General features: G+C 52.3%; 1 long non-coding RNA gene across 4 annotated transcripts; it reads right to left on the reverse strand.

Annotated features, from left to right (window-relative positions):
• Window positions 1–1,488: 1,488 nt before the first annotated feature.
• Window positions 1,489–13,982, reverse strand: LOC130264257 (uncharacterized). 4 transcript variants are annotated; one of them, XR_008842446.1, is made up of 4 exons: window positions 13,618–13,890; window positions 11,760–11,965; window positions 4,289–4,487; window positions 1,489–1,814 (listed from the first exon to the last, which is right to left on the reverse strand). It is a non-coding gene; the product is annotated as an uncharacterized LOC130264257 (long non-coding RNA). The 4 variants fall into 4 exon arrangements; XR_008842444.1 differs by lacking the exon at window positions 11,760–11,965 and having other exon boundaries at window positions 13,720–13,982; XR_008842445.1 differs by lacking the exon at window positions 11,760–11,965 and having other exon boundaries at window positions 4,281–4,487; window positions 13,720–13,945.
• Between the last annotated feature and the right edge of the window lie 117 nt (window positions 13,983–14,099).

Here is a 14,099-nt window from a genome sequence, read left to right on the forward strand (position 1 = left end):
AGGTGATTCAAGGGTCGGGGTCCCAGACCAGCTCATGGATCAAACACATCCTGGTGGGAGATGCTGCACGAAGGTGGGAAGAGGATCCATCCCAAGGGTTGCAGCTGTTTGCAGGTATTGCTGGACCCTTCACTCTTAACTGCACAAATACAGAGCTGGTCACAGAGATGCTGTTCCCAGTGCCCAGCAGCTGAGGGCACAGTCCTAAAAATGGTATCACTGGTAAAAGTGATCTTTGAATTTTTGAAAATGGCCTGTGCAGCTTTGGTGAGACAGGCAGCAAAATTCTGCATCCTGCTGAAGGAACATGGGACAATGCATGTGGCTGCAGATGACACAGCCCTGTCCAGGCTCCTCACCCAGCTGTCTAGGAGTGCTCTGGAAGGGGGGGGAGAATGAGCGTCCTGTGAGGGACAAGAGGGGATGAAAGATTCTCCTCAGATCTGTTCTTCTTAAGAAACACATTGATTTCTTATTTTTTTTTAAGAAGTGATTTTTTTAAAGTGTACTTTTACATTAGAAAAGAACTTTTTCCTTAACCTCACGGGGTGGAGCTGCTTCTATCTAACACGAGAGTGTCTGTTCTTGTGAAGGACAATTCTTTGATCTGTTAAGACATGTCTGAGCCTGGTGCACAGAGGAGAGACTCAGGTCCCCGTCTAAACTTGGCAAAGCAGCAGCTTTTCCCCGTGATGTTTCAAGAGCATCTTGGGATCCCGTTGATGAATGAGCTCTTTTTGTGTCTGGTGTTACATGAGCCAAACCGGAGAGTTCGTCTGTGAGTCAAACCAGTGACAGTGTAACACGACACGGGCGGGGAGGGCACACAACCGTGAGTTTATCCTGGGCTGCAATTCCCTGTAGTGGCAGGAGCCGTTTGTTTTAATGCAGGGATTACTGTGGGAGATGGTAAAGCTGAGATAGAGACTTCATTTTGGTCCACCCATGGAGTTAAAGTGGATTCAATGAGCCTTTCCTGCTCTTTGTGCCAGTCTGGATTTGCCTCCTTCCCCCTCCTGGCTGCTGGCACTGGTGTTTCTGTTGTTAAAAGAAATGTCCTCTAATATCAGAACATGATCGAGTCATTGCTTAACTTTTCTTAGTTAAACTCATCTAGATCATAGGATGGTATGGATTGAAGGGACCTTAAAGATCATCTTGCTCCCACTCCCTGCCATGGGCAGCAACACCTCCCACTCCTGCCTTGGGCACTTCCAGGGATGGGGCAGCCACAGCTGCTCTGGGCTCCCTGTGCCAGGGCCTCCCCACTAATTTCATCTCAATACCCCATCTACCCTGGCAGTGGGAAGCCATTCCACCTGTCCTGTCCCTCTGTCCCTTGTCCCAAGTCCCTCTCCAGCTCTCCTGGAGACTTTAAGCACTGCAAGGGGCTCTAAGGTCTCCCTGGAGCCTCGTCTTCTCCAGGCTGAACACCCCCAGCTCTCCCAGCCTGGCTCCATACTTGAATACTTCAGATTTGTAACAGTCTGAGCTGACTCTTTCTTGCATTTATTAAGTTGCCAACAATTCAGGCAACCTCCCGATGACAGATGGAAATATTTTTCTGACCAAGAACTCTCTAGGGAGGAGAGGAGTGTCCAAGCAGAAGGACATGGGTTTAGGACAGCAGAAGTCCTCTGAGAATGGGCTGGTTTAGCCCTGGAGCCAACAGCATGTTCTCTGCAGGGTGTGAATTTGTTTGTCTGGAGACCCAGCAGAGTCACTGTGGGGGTCCTTGTTGTGCTTTTCCAGCCCATTAGTGTCTTGTTGCTCTTGCTACTGGGTTCTTCTGTTCCTTGGGTGAGCAGCACAGTCTGTGAACACAAACACCTCGGTTTGCAAAGCTGGGAACACAAGGAAAGGTGTGACTTCTCCTGAGTGTGCTGTGGGAAATCAACAACTGTACTCTGGGAAAGCCCAGCTGGGCTGGGCTGGGCTGGAACTGTGGGCTGGAAATGGAATGCTGCAGCTTTAACCCCTTAGGGGTGTGGAACTGGGTGACCTTTATGATCATTTCCAAGCCAAACCATTCTGTGACTCCCTGCTTCTTCACAGGCACAGCCAGCCCTGAGCTTCCCCTGGAGAGGTCATGGAATCACCTCTCTGGTGCACACACTGCTCCCACCACAGCTCCCATCTGTGCCACCAATGGCAATGGCAGAATGTCACATGTGAGCTCCAGAGAGCAAGTGGAGGAATCTAAAGGTGCCAAAGGCTGAGACAATCACAGCAATACCTGGCAGGTATTGCCTGTGCTGAAATGTGCCTGGGCTGTGCCATGGAATTACAGACAGATTTGGGTTGGAAGGGACCTTTGCAGGTCATAGCACAGGTTTTGCATGACAGATTTTGGTAGTGAGGGGCTACAGGGGTGGCTTCTGTGTGAGAAGCTGCTGGAAGCTTCCCCCATGTCCAGCAGAGCCAATGCCAGAGGGCTCCTCATAGCCAAGGCTGAGCCCAGGAATGGTGGCAGCACCTCTGGGAAAACAGAGTTAAGAAGCAGGGAAAAATATCCACCTGCAGAATAGCAGCCAGAGAGGAGTGGGAACATCTGAGAGGAACAGCTCAGCAGACCCCCAGGTCAGAGGAGAAGCAGCAGGTGTTGCTCCAGGCTCTGGATCTGAGATTCCTCTGAAGCCCATGGTGAAAACTGTGCTGAGGCTGCTGTGCCCCTGCAGCCAGTTGAGGCCATGGGGGTGCAGAGATGCACCTGCAGCCCCTGGAGGAGCCCAGGATGGAGGAGGGGCATGTGAAGGCCATGCAGGAGCAGGGTCCTGCAGGGACCTGTAGCCCTGTGTAGAGCAGAGCCCACACTGGGGCAGTTTTCCTGGCAGGACTTGTGACCTTTGTGGGGACCCACACTGGAGCAGCCAGTTCCTGAAGCACTGACCCTGTGCAAAGGGAGCTTCACTGGAGCAGCTTGTGAAGAACTGCAGCCTGTGGGAAAGACTCACGCTGGAGAAGTTCCTGTAGGATAGAAATTCCTGTCCTGTGGGACACCTTCTACTATCCCAGGTTGCTCCAAACCCTGTCCAACCTGGCCTTGGACACTTCCAGGGATGGAGTAGCCACAGCTTCCCTGGGCACCCTGTGCCAGTGCTGCAGGAGCCCAGGTGTGGGGCAGTGGGAGCCCAGGAGTGGGACTGTGGGAGACCAGGAGTGGGACTGTGGGAGCCCCAGGAGTGGGGCACTGGGAGTCCCAGCTGTGGGGCACTGGGAGCCCAGGTGTGGGACTGTGGGAGACCAGGAGTGGGGCAGTGGGAGCCCAGGTGTGGGGCATTGGGAGCCCCAGGTGTGGGGCAGTGGGGGCCCAGGTGTGGGGCATTGGGAGCCCAGGTGTGGGGCAGTGGGAGCCCCAGGAGTGGGGCAGCGGGGGCCCAGATGTGGGGCACTGGGAGCCCCAGGAGTGGGGCAGTGGGGGCCCAGATGTGGGGCACTGGGAGCCCCAGGAGTGGGGCAGTGGGAGCCCAGGTGTGGGGCACTGGGAGCCCAGGTGTGGGACTGTGGGAGCCCAGGAGTGGGGCAGTGGGAGCCCAGGTGTGGGGCAGTGGGAGCCCAGGTGTGGGGCAGTGGCAGCCCAGGTGTGGGGCAGTGGAGGCCCAGCTGTGGGCAGGCAGTCCCAGAGGAGCAATCACAGAAGCTGGCTCCATGTTGCCTTTGTCATTTAGCTGAATTTCCTCTTTATCTCCCTGCAGATCCCACCTCCAGATGGAACCCCCATCCCACTGGATGCTTTAAAGGCTTTGTTATTTTGACCAGATTATTACATAATTTCCTTTAAAGCATCACATGCATTTTTCTGTTGGATTAATAACTAATGTCTGATGGAATTTTTAGCCTATTTCCATTTTTACACATTTTTTACAGTCTAGTTTAATTTCATTAGAAATTCCAGTCTCTGACACTTGATTTATCTTAATAAACTTCCAAAGCCAAGGTTGAGCTGGCTGCTATTGCTGGAGAACTGCTGCTTTAGGGTTCTGTGTAAAACTGACTTTGTGCCATGCCCTCCTTGCTCCATCCTGGGCTCTGGCTGACCAAGCTTCTGCTGAATTGTTCTTACCAGGATTTACTGTACAGCCTTACAGGCCCTGCATTTCTCAGCCCAGATAATGCTGCCTCTGAGCTCTCAGGCTTTTTGGTAAAGGGACATTTTTGGTATTAGGAAAGCAAAGACACTCCAGGTTTAGGTTTTGCAACCTACTATTAATTGTGGTTCTCCTGCCTTCAGCCCTGATGGCTCTGTCTCTGGATATCTCCCCAGTGACCCCACATCTTACTGTCAAACCTGGTGAAGGAAACTGTTCTTCTTTTTGGGCTCCAGAAGAAGGAACGGCTCCTGCAGATGGGATTACTTTGGACATGCTGCCCATGCTCCATGCCCAGCTCTGAGCCTCTGATGTATTTCTTTCCATCTCTCTTCACACATGACAGCAGGAATGAGGACCACACCGAGCTGGGCTCCCTCCACCGAGATCATCCTTCTCCTGGGAAGTTAAAATTAAACACAAACAAGGAGTTAAAGCTCTGAGCTTTGTGAGGGCTTTCTGTCTATGGGCAGGGGGATCACTGGGAAAGAAAGGGAGGGAGAGACAGGTGGATGGATGGATGGATGGATGGATGGATGGATGGATGGATGGATGGATGGATGATGGATGGATGGAAGATGGATGATGGATGGATGGATGGATGGATGGATGGATGGATGGATGGATGATGGATGAATGATGGATGGATGGATGGATGGATGGATGGATGGATGGATGGATGGATGGATGGAGGATGGATGATGGATGGATGGATGGATGGATGGATGGATGGATGGATGGATGGATGGATGGATGATGGATGGATGATGGATGGATGATGGATGGATGGATGGATGATGGATGGATGGATGGATGGATGGATGGATGGATGGATGATGGATGGATGGATGATGGATGGATGATGGATGGATGGATGGATGGATGATGGATGGATGGATGATAGATGGATAGATGGATGGATGGATGGATGGATGGATGGATGGAGGATGGATGGATGGATGATGGATGGATGGATGGATGTAAGACTTTAACAGCAGGAGATCAGCAGAGTGGTGGGAGAGCATGCAGAGAGCAGAGAGGGAGGTGTCACTGGACTAAGGAGCTGTGTGGGAGGCTGGGACATCAGGAGAGGGACAGGATACCCAGAGTGAGCACTGACTAAAGCTCTGGAGCTGGAATGTCTCTAGCAGGGCTGTAGTTGGGAGGAAGGGAAAAGCCTTTGCTTTTCTGTTTTAATGTTTCTCATTAGCCCTTCCCACCACAGATGAGAAACAGGAGAAAATGTGTGGGTATTTCCAACATTTTCTCATATTTCCAACCAGAGAAAATTAGTGTCTGGCATAAGAACTGTAAACAGTGCTAGTGAGGCCCCAGGTGGTGGCAGAGGTGTTCAGGCAGGGTGACAGCCTGGAGTGGGGCAGGAACCTGGGAACGGGATGTAGAAGCCAGGTAAGGAAATCTGCTCGGAAGTTACCAAGCACGGCAGTTCCACGTCCCTTCTGCAGCTCCGGGAGGGGCTCGGAGGAGGGGGGGATAGGGGAACATCAGCTGTGCCCACCTCCTGCCAAGGCAGGGGACGAGCAGCGGGCAGAACCACCTAGAGGCGCCTCACACAGGCAGCAGCGCTGGGCTCCGGCTGAGACTGAACGCCTGGGAGAGCAGAGAGCTTCTGGGCTGCTCGGCATTTCAGACGGCTCAAGTGGAGGCCAGAGGCTGGGATGAAAGGGGACATTCCAGAAGGGAGGCTGCACTGCAGCGCTGCCCCTGCTCCGGATTTCCTCTGCCCTCGCTCCGCTCCGCGGGGAGCGTGTCCTGCTGCCCACCCTGCGAGAGGGCTCGGAGCATCCCAGCCTCGCGGGAAGCTGAGCAGGGACTGCCGGAGGTGAGGGGCTGTGCGCAGGCAGGGGATCCCGCACATCTGGCAGACACGGAACTCGGGATGTTTCGCAACAAGATCCCACATTCTGGCACTCGACAGCGAGTGCAGAGCTGAAATGCCTGGAGCTGCGTGGGCTCGGTCCCACGCTGTTGGTCCATCGAGGTTAGTTCCAAAGCGCACATCTGCAGTGCTGGGAGCAGAGAGGTGCCCAGTGCCCTGCTGCTCCAGCACAGTGTGAGCAGGGGATGAGGGCTGAGCTCAGCCTGAGCAGGAAGGGAACAGCAGTGAGAGGGACGCTGGGCTCTGGTCACGGTGCCCAGGGCAGCCCCCCCGCCCTGCCCGCAGACACAGCCGGGTGTGCAGCCAGGTCACTCACGCTGCCCAAAGCCACCTCCCTCTGCCCCCGTGCTGGGGCTGGGCTCCAGGTAACACCAGCCCCGTCCCCGAGATCTGTAAACCACGGAAACCCAGGAAGGTTTGGTGGGAAGGCACCTAAAACAGCAGCCAGTCCCACCCTGCCATGGCAGGGACACCTCCCACTACCCCAGATCACTCCAAGCCCCGTCTAACCTGACCTTGGACATTTCCAGGGGTCCAGAGGCAGCCAAGCTGCTCTGGGCAACCTGGGCCAGGGCCTCAGCACCCCCACAGGGAACAATTCCTGCCCAATATCCCATCTATCCCTGCTTCCTGGCAGTGGGAGCCATTCCCTGAGTCCTGTCCCTCCATCCCTTGTCCCCAGTCCCTCTCCAGCTCTCCTGGAGCCCCTTTAGGCCCTGGAAGGGGCTCTGAGCTCTCCCTGGAGCCTTGTCCAGGCTGAACCACAGCTCTCTCAGCCTGTCATAGGACACATGTTCCAGCCCTTGGCTTCACTGTCCAGCAACAATCAGTCCCAGAATGATGACATTGTCTAAGATGCAGGAGAAGATACGATGTTCCCCTTCCTGCCCTCCCTCTGGACTGAGGAAGGAGAGAAATAGACATGAAAATGGTAATTTATTAATTATTGTATCATTATTGGTCACATGTATTCATATAAATGGTTATATTTGGACATATATATGGTCATATTATTCATATAAATGCCCATTTATTAATATATTATAATTGTCTGGAAGGTTGGATGGGGCTTGGAGCAACCTGGAATAGTGGGAGGTGTCTCTGTCTGTGACAGAGGAATGAGATGGTTTTAAGGTCCATTCCAACACAAATAATTCTGTGGTTCTCTGATTTATAGACTACTGAAGTTTGGGGAAGAGGAAACTGAAACCCAGGTAAGCCACTCAGCTTGTGTCCTCATCTTGTGGCCCCTCCTGCTGATGAAATACTCCATGGAATATAAGAACTCCACAAATACTGTGCACAGGTATCTCCAGTGATTTCCCATCCCTGATCTCTATACATCAGCAAAGTCCCTTGAGATGCTGGTCACAAAATCCTGCACACTTTTCCCTGCTAAAAGGATGGATACATAAATCCAAGTGCTAATGAGTAAAGGTTGTAGCTGGGACATTTTTTTGACAAATGGCTACAAAGAGTTGAACTAGAACCAGGGAGGAAGGTATTGCTCATTCTGGATTAAGAGTCACCAGTTAAATCAAAGAGTATTCAATCAAATAGAAGTATCAACCTCTTGGCTTCTCACAATTCATGAGCCTGATCTCTACAAACTATATATTAACAATTCCTTTTCAAAAAGCAGTATTTGAATTTTTCACTTACTGCTTAGTTATCAGAGCTGGGGCTTAAAAAGAAAACGACCACATGCCTATTGTAATATTCTGACAAAGATTTGGGGCTTATTCTCTAATATATTCCTAAATATCTGAGGTGAGTGACATCTGTTTCTGGTGCAGCCTGTGGCTTCCAGAAAGTCACAGGTTTTAGGGCGCTGAGTTTGGAAAGCCTTTAGGGAATCATCACAACCAGAGAAATCCTGTAATCTACAAGAAAAAGAACACTCAAATTTCCTTAAACTGAGCACCAATGACCCAAAATCAGAGGTTACTTTTAATAATCTCAGCTTTATCTTCCCAGTGCTCATTTCCTCTTTGATAAGGGCAGTGCTGGTGTCTCTGCATCAGCATCTGATCAAGACTCAGCTCCACACAAGTCAGTCAGAGGAGCTCTGAAATCCCCAGCTGAGAGGGAAAATGGATGTTTACTGGATGCTCCTGCCCAGAAATGAGCAGCCCCGAGGAGCTGTGGCCCTGCTCCCTGTGAGAGCCCCGCCGTGTGTTTCCTGGCGATACCCCGCAGGCAGGGCTGAAAGCAGAACTTGCTCACAAACAGCCGCGGCTGCGTCGTGTTCTGGCACAGACAACAGGAAGCTGTGCAGCAGCGTATTCCCACAGGGCCAACCTCTGATTAATTGGAACTGCTTGGCATTCAGAAGAGCTGATGAAAAACTTTGGGAAGCCATTGAGGCATTTTCACTGGCACAAGCACTTGGGAGGGATGACATCTCTGTGATGTAACTGAGATTAGAATCGGAATCAAACCCATTCTACAAAGGCCTGAATTTGTTTGTTTGCATAACCCCACCCCAGGGAGATGGAACCAGCCCATTTCCAATGCTAGGATGCATTTCTCTTAGAGAGCCATGAATTCCCAAGACATTCTCTCATTGAATCATGGAATATCCTGGGCTGGAAGGGACTCCCAAGGATCATCCAGTCCAATTCCTGCCCTGCACAGACACCCCAGCAATCCCACCCTGGGCATCCCTGGCAGTGCTGTCCAAACTCTCCTGGAGCTCTGGCAGCCTTGGGGCTGGGACCGTTCCCTGGGGAGCCTGGGCAGTGCCCAAACCCTCTGGGTGAGGGAAGAACCTTTCCCTGGTCTCCAGCCTAAACTTCCCAGACATAGCTTCACATCAACCCTTTCTGCAAAGCCTTTTAAACACTCAGGTGCCAATATCACACACTTTCAAAACCTTGGGCTCCGTTACCTGCAGAGGAGCAGCAGCAGCACTGGGTTGCTCTGATAATCGTGCTCTTGACTTGCCCTGACACACACATTGCTTGAGGTGAGGTTATGCAAGGGGATGAGATAAGATGACCCACTCATTTTAAAATCTACCCATCTAGGTGACTTCAGCTCTTTCTCAATAAGAAACATACAAACATTACAGACCTACACCCATTGAGACCTATGTATACAGAGAGAGAGAGAGAGAGAGAATATATATTTCTATAGCATATTTATAAAACATCAGCATCTCAGCACTTCAGTCAGTGCACCCTACAGAGACAGAGCCTATCGGTTCAATTTCTAGTATATATCTTTATTCTATCTATAGATCTATCTGTTTATCTATCTGTCTGTCTATCTATCTATCTATCTCTCTCATATATACACACACACACACATATATTTATAAAATCTTTAAGGTGCCATCCAAACCAAACCATTCTCTGATGAGGATGAAATTGTTCCCTGTGGGGAAACCCTGACACGAGATGCCCAGAGAAACTGAGGCTGCCCCTTGACCCCTGGAAGTGTCCAAGGCCAGGGCCTGAAACACCCAGGAATAGTGGAAGGTGTCCCTGCCCATGGCAGGAGTGGGACTGGATGGGTTTTCCATCTCACTTTGGATTTCCATCCCAGACCATTCCATGACTCTATGATATATATACACAACATGTAAAGAACAAAAGAAAAGCAGTTATCGTTTGTTTTATAAAGAAATGAAACCAAGGAACTAAGAAATTCTTCAAGGATCATAAATCAGTTGCAGAATTGGAAATTAAAACAAACTAACTTAAGTACTTCTTTGGTTGGACAGGAAAGTGCTCCAAGATCAAGTGATAAGAGTGGAATAAAGCACTAATACTCCTAAAGCAACATCTTCACTCTGTGATGTCCAAACAGCTGGAAGATGTGAGTTTTTCCAGTCTCACTGCAGTAACTCTGTGTGCAATTCCCCTCCTGCCTCCTCTCCAGCAGCCCTCAGCAGCTCACAGGCTGCAACACGAGTCTGTCCCACAAGCTCCTTACCTTGTGTTCACTCAAGGGTTAAGGCTTTTGCAAGTTACAAAGCCCGCTGTGTCTTGTGTGGGAGTAAATGTCATATCCCACTGCACAGGGTATTTATAGCACAGCACTATTTGGGAAGTGAAACTTTTGAATGGTGAAATTTTCAAGTAGTTGCTTCACGGTGAAGTTCTGAAGAACAGAACAACCAAAAGCCCGTTTGTCACTCTGGCTCGAGGTGGCTCCAAATGTCACAACAAGAGCAGTGGGGTCTGAGTGGGGCCACCTCAGGTCTGAGTGCTCCAGTGTCCACTCTGAGAGCTCCAGTGTCCACTCACAGGGAGGGTTTGTGCAGCTGGAATGTCCATCCCACGTCCCCACTGCAGGACGGAGCACTGCTCTGTCATCGTCACCACAGTACCTGGTGGAGGAGCTCTTCCCACAGATAAGGTACCCAATGTTCCCTGTGAGGGTTGCCCTCCACACAGCTTCTCCAGTGTAGCTGCCATGGCCAGACACCAAACTCCAGCACAACCTAAGGAGGGGAGACCTTGACCCAGCACACAAGGCATGGTGGCCCCTACCATGGGGGCCAAGCTCAGCAGCACCCATGAGAGCTGGACTCAGCTTCTAGGAGAGGGATTAGGACAAGACAGCATGGACTAGAGTGGCAGGGGGGCAAAGTGGTCAGAATTTTCCTCTGTTAAAATGGTGAAATGTCACTGGGATCGGTGGGATGATGCTGGAGATGAGCCAAGGCACAATGAGCTGTCTCCATCTCTGGATCCAGCCTGAAGCTGCCAAAGCCCTGCCTAGCTCGACTCCTTGTACTGTAACATGCTGCTCTTGGCTCATACACACACAATGAGCACCAAACGTGCAGTAACAGACCAGGAACTTCCAGCTGAGCTTTTCCTCACCAGTGGTTCAAGAGAGGATCACCATAATCAATCAAGGCAGGAACAAAAAGTTCCTGTGAGACCGTGGGTGCTCTCTGAGCTGTAACTGTAATCACAGAAGTAGGTCTGTGGCACCCAAAAGGAAGACACTGCATATTTTGCAGCAATTATTAATGCAGCTATTTGTGCTACCTCTCCAAACCAAATACAGATACGTCCTGTGCTGTTTCCATAAACAGGAGCACAGCTGTATTTGCATTCTCTCCATGTGTGCTGGTGCTCAGAGCTACTTGTGGGTTTGATTGTCGCAATAGAAACCGGAGCCGGCCGTAGGGAGCCCCTGGAAGCAGGACGGAGGGGCAGAGCAGAGCCAGGAGGGCAGAGCAGAGCCAGCAGGGACAGAGCAGAGCCAGCAGGGACAGAGCAGAGCCAGGAGGGCAGAGCAGAGCCGGGAGGGGCAGAGCAGAGCCAGGAGGGCAGAGCAGAGCCGGGAGGGGCAGAGCAGAGCCGGGAGGGACAGAGCAGAGCCGGGAGGGACTGAGCAGAGCCGGGAGGGCAGAGCAGAGCCGGGAGGGGCAGAGCAGAGCCGGGAGGGACAGAGCAGAGCCGGGAGGGACAGAGCAGAGCCGGGAGGGACAGAGCAGAGCCGGGAGGGACAGAGCAGAGCCGGGAGGGACAGAGCAGAGCCGGGAGGGGCAGAGCAGAGCCAGGAGGGCAGAGCAGAGCCGGGAGGGGCAGAGCAGAGCCAGGAGGGCAGAGCAGAGCCGGGAGGGGCAGAGCAGAGAACCAGGAGGGACAGAGCAGAGCCGGGAGGGGCAGAGCAGAGCCGGGAGGGACAGAGCAGAGCCGGGAGGGACAGAGCAGAGCCGGGAGGGACAGAGCAGAGCCGGGAGGGGCAGAGCAGAGCCGGCCCAGCGCTGCTCCTGCTCCGGTGGGTGGGACAGGGGGTGCTCTCACCCTGCTCCAAGCACTGCTGGGGCTGCAGAGCTGTCGGGAGCTCCGAGGGACCAGAGGGATCAGGACATGCTCCTGCTGCTCGCGGCTAAAAGGCTCGCCCATCTCTGAGCTGCACCTGTGGCTCGCTGACTGCAGCGTCATTGTTACACCAAAATTCGTTCGTGCCTTCAAGACATTCTTCACAGCTCCAAGAATGACAAACTTCTCTGCCAGTAACACCGAGACCATTGATTCATTTTGCACAACTTAACCACAAGGGAAAAGCAGTGTTCTGGATTTCAGTGTTGAACCTAGGCTTGTGACAAGCTCCACACGTGCTTTTCTCAGTCCTGTCCTCCCTCTTCACTACAGAACATAATTCCAGTGGAAAATGTGGCTTGTTCAAACCCATAACATGGGTATTAAGGTCTTTTATATTTTGTCAAAAGCTTTGTTTGCTCTTCTTTCCACTGTGATAAAAATATCAAGGTCATAAATACCCCTAAATGCAACACCACAATCACCTCAACTACTCCTGCAAAAATAACCTCAGACTTCAAAAGGCAAATTATGTCAAATGTTGTGATCAGCTATTATCACAATTCCTGCCTCACTTCAAGGTTTCTTTCAGCTTGAATTAGGAAGAAATGCTTCCCAGGGAGGGAGGGGAGGCCCTGGCACAGGTTGCTGAGAAGCAGTGGCTGCCCCTGGATCCTTGGAAGTGTCCGAGGCCAGGCTGGATGGGGCTGGGAGCAGCCTGGGATAGTGGAAGGTGTCCTTATGACAGAGGAACTTTCAGGTCCCTTCCCACCCAAACCAGTCTCTGACTCTGGAAGGATGATTCTTTACTGGGGGATGTTGGAGGTTGCATGGATCCCAGCCTTTGTGGCTCTAACATATTCTGCCCAAACATGAGGGCACCCAGAACACGAACCCAAAACTCAACTCTCTCCATATAGACAACCTACAGCTGCTCCAGGGAGGACTGAAAACCACTTTCATCTACTGGCTCTCCCTGAAGGACTGACCTGATGGCAGCAACCCCACTCCCCATATTTTCCATGCACACTTTAACCAATTCCACAAGTTCTGGAGTAACCTGAAGGAAAATCCAGTCAACTACAACACACAGGAATGACAGTGACCTACTGTGATGGGCTCTTTTAACTCAGGGTTCGTACCCAGAGTTAAACAGGAAACAGGGGACTGTTCTGCAAGATCACTGAGTGCAACCAACACTCAATTATCAACCGACACAGCAGAATCCTCCTATGAAAGAGCTCTTGGGAGTTAAAATTTCTGTCCAAATCCCTGCTCGTGTGTCACACAAGGAGTCGAAATCCAGAAAGAATAAGCATTGAAAGAAATTCTTCCCTGTGAGGGTGGGCAGGCCTAGGCACAGGGTGCCCAGAGCAGCTGTGGCTGCCCCTGGATCCCTGGCAGTGTCCCAGGCCAGGCTGGACAGGGCTTGGAATAATCTAAGACAGTGGGAGGTGTCCCTGCCATGGCAGGGGTGGCACTGGATGAGCTTTAGGGTCTCTTCCAAACAAATCCATTCCTATGGTCCTCTAAGTTCCCCAGAATCCTTTCTTGAAAGCTCTGAAACCACCTCTGAAATAATCTATTTCCCATGGCTCCCCCACCTCACTGAGTCAAGGACCGAGTCACCCACACCCACCCCTTCCTTCAGTGTCAAAGCAAAACATAACCGTACTTGGGCAAAGTATAACCCGAATAATAAAGTGTTGTTTACTGGGGAGATCAGAGTTAAGTTATCATAAACTTATACTACTCGAAAATTTCCCCACAGCAGGACTGACACCTCCCACTCCACATCGCCGGGAGCAGCGCCGACACACTCCTGCGGCCCTTCCCTTACCGGGAAAGGGCGACGGAGTCTTACACTGGGAAAAAAAAATAAAATCAGTAGAAACTCTCAGCTTCCGGAGGCAACGGCAATGTAACGGGCGCGGCTGCTTACAGAGAGAACGCGCTACTGCGGCACCGAGGTACCTCCAAGGGGGCTCCGAGGGAGCCTCAACGCGCCTCTCGCCCCCTGCTCGAAGGAACCGAGGGACCCGGCGGGGCCAGGACCGGCCAGACCCACAGCCAACATGGCGGCCGATCGTGAGGGGACCGGCGGCCGCTCCCGACCCCGCCCCCCGCGGCCAAACGCGCATGCGCAGCGCGGCAGCGCCCGGGGAACCGAGGGGCGGGGCCTGGTTGGCAGAAAGCCCCGCCCACTTCTGGGAAACCCGGCCGGCCGGGGCCGCGGCGGGGGCGGGGGCGGGACAAGCACTGCGCGGTGATTGGTCGCGGTGGGAGGGAGGGCGGGGCCATGCGGCCAAACCGGGCGGTGAT

This window comes from Oenanthe melanoleuca, chromosome 27 (genome assembly GCF_029582105.1).
Source record: "Oenanthe melanoleuca isolate GR-GAL-2019-014 chromosome 27, OMel1.0, whole genome shotgun sequence".
NCBI classification, from domain to species: Eukaryota; Metazoa; Chordata; class Aves; order Passeriformes; family Muscicapidae; genus Oenanthe; species Oenanthe melanoleuca.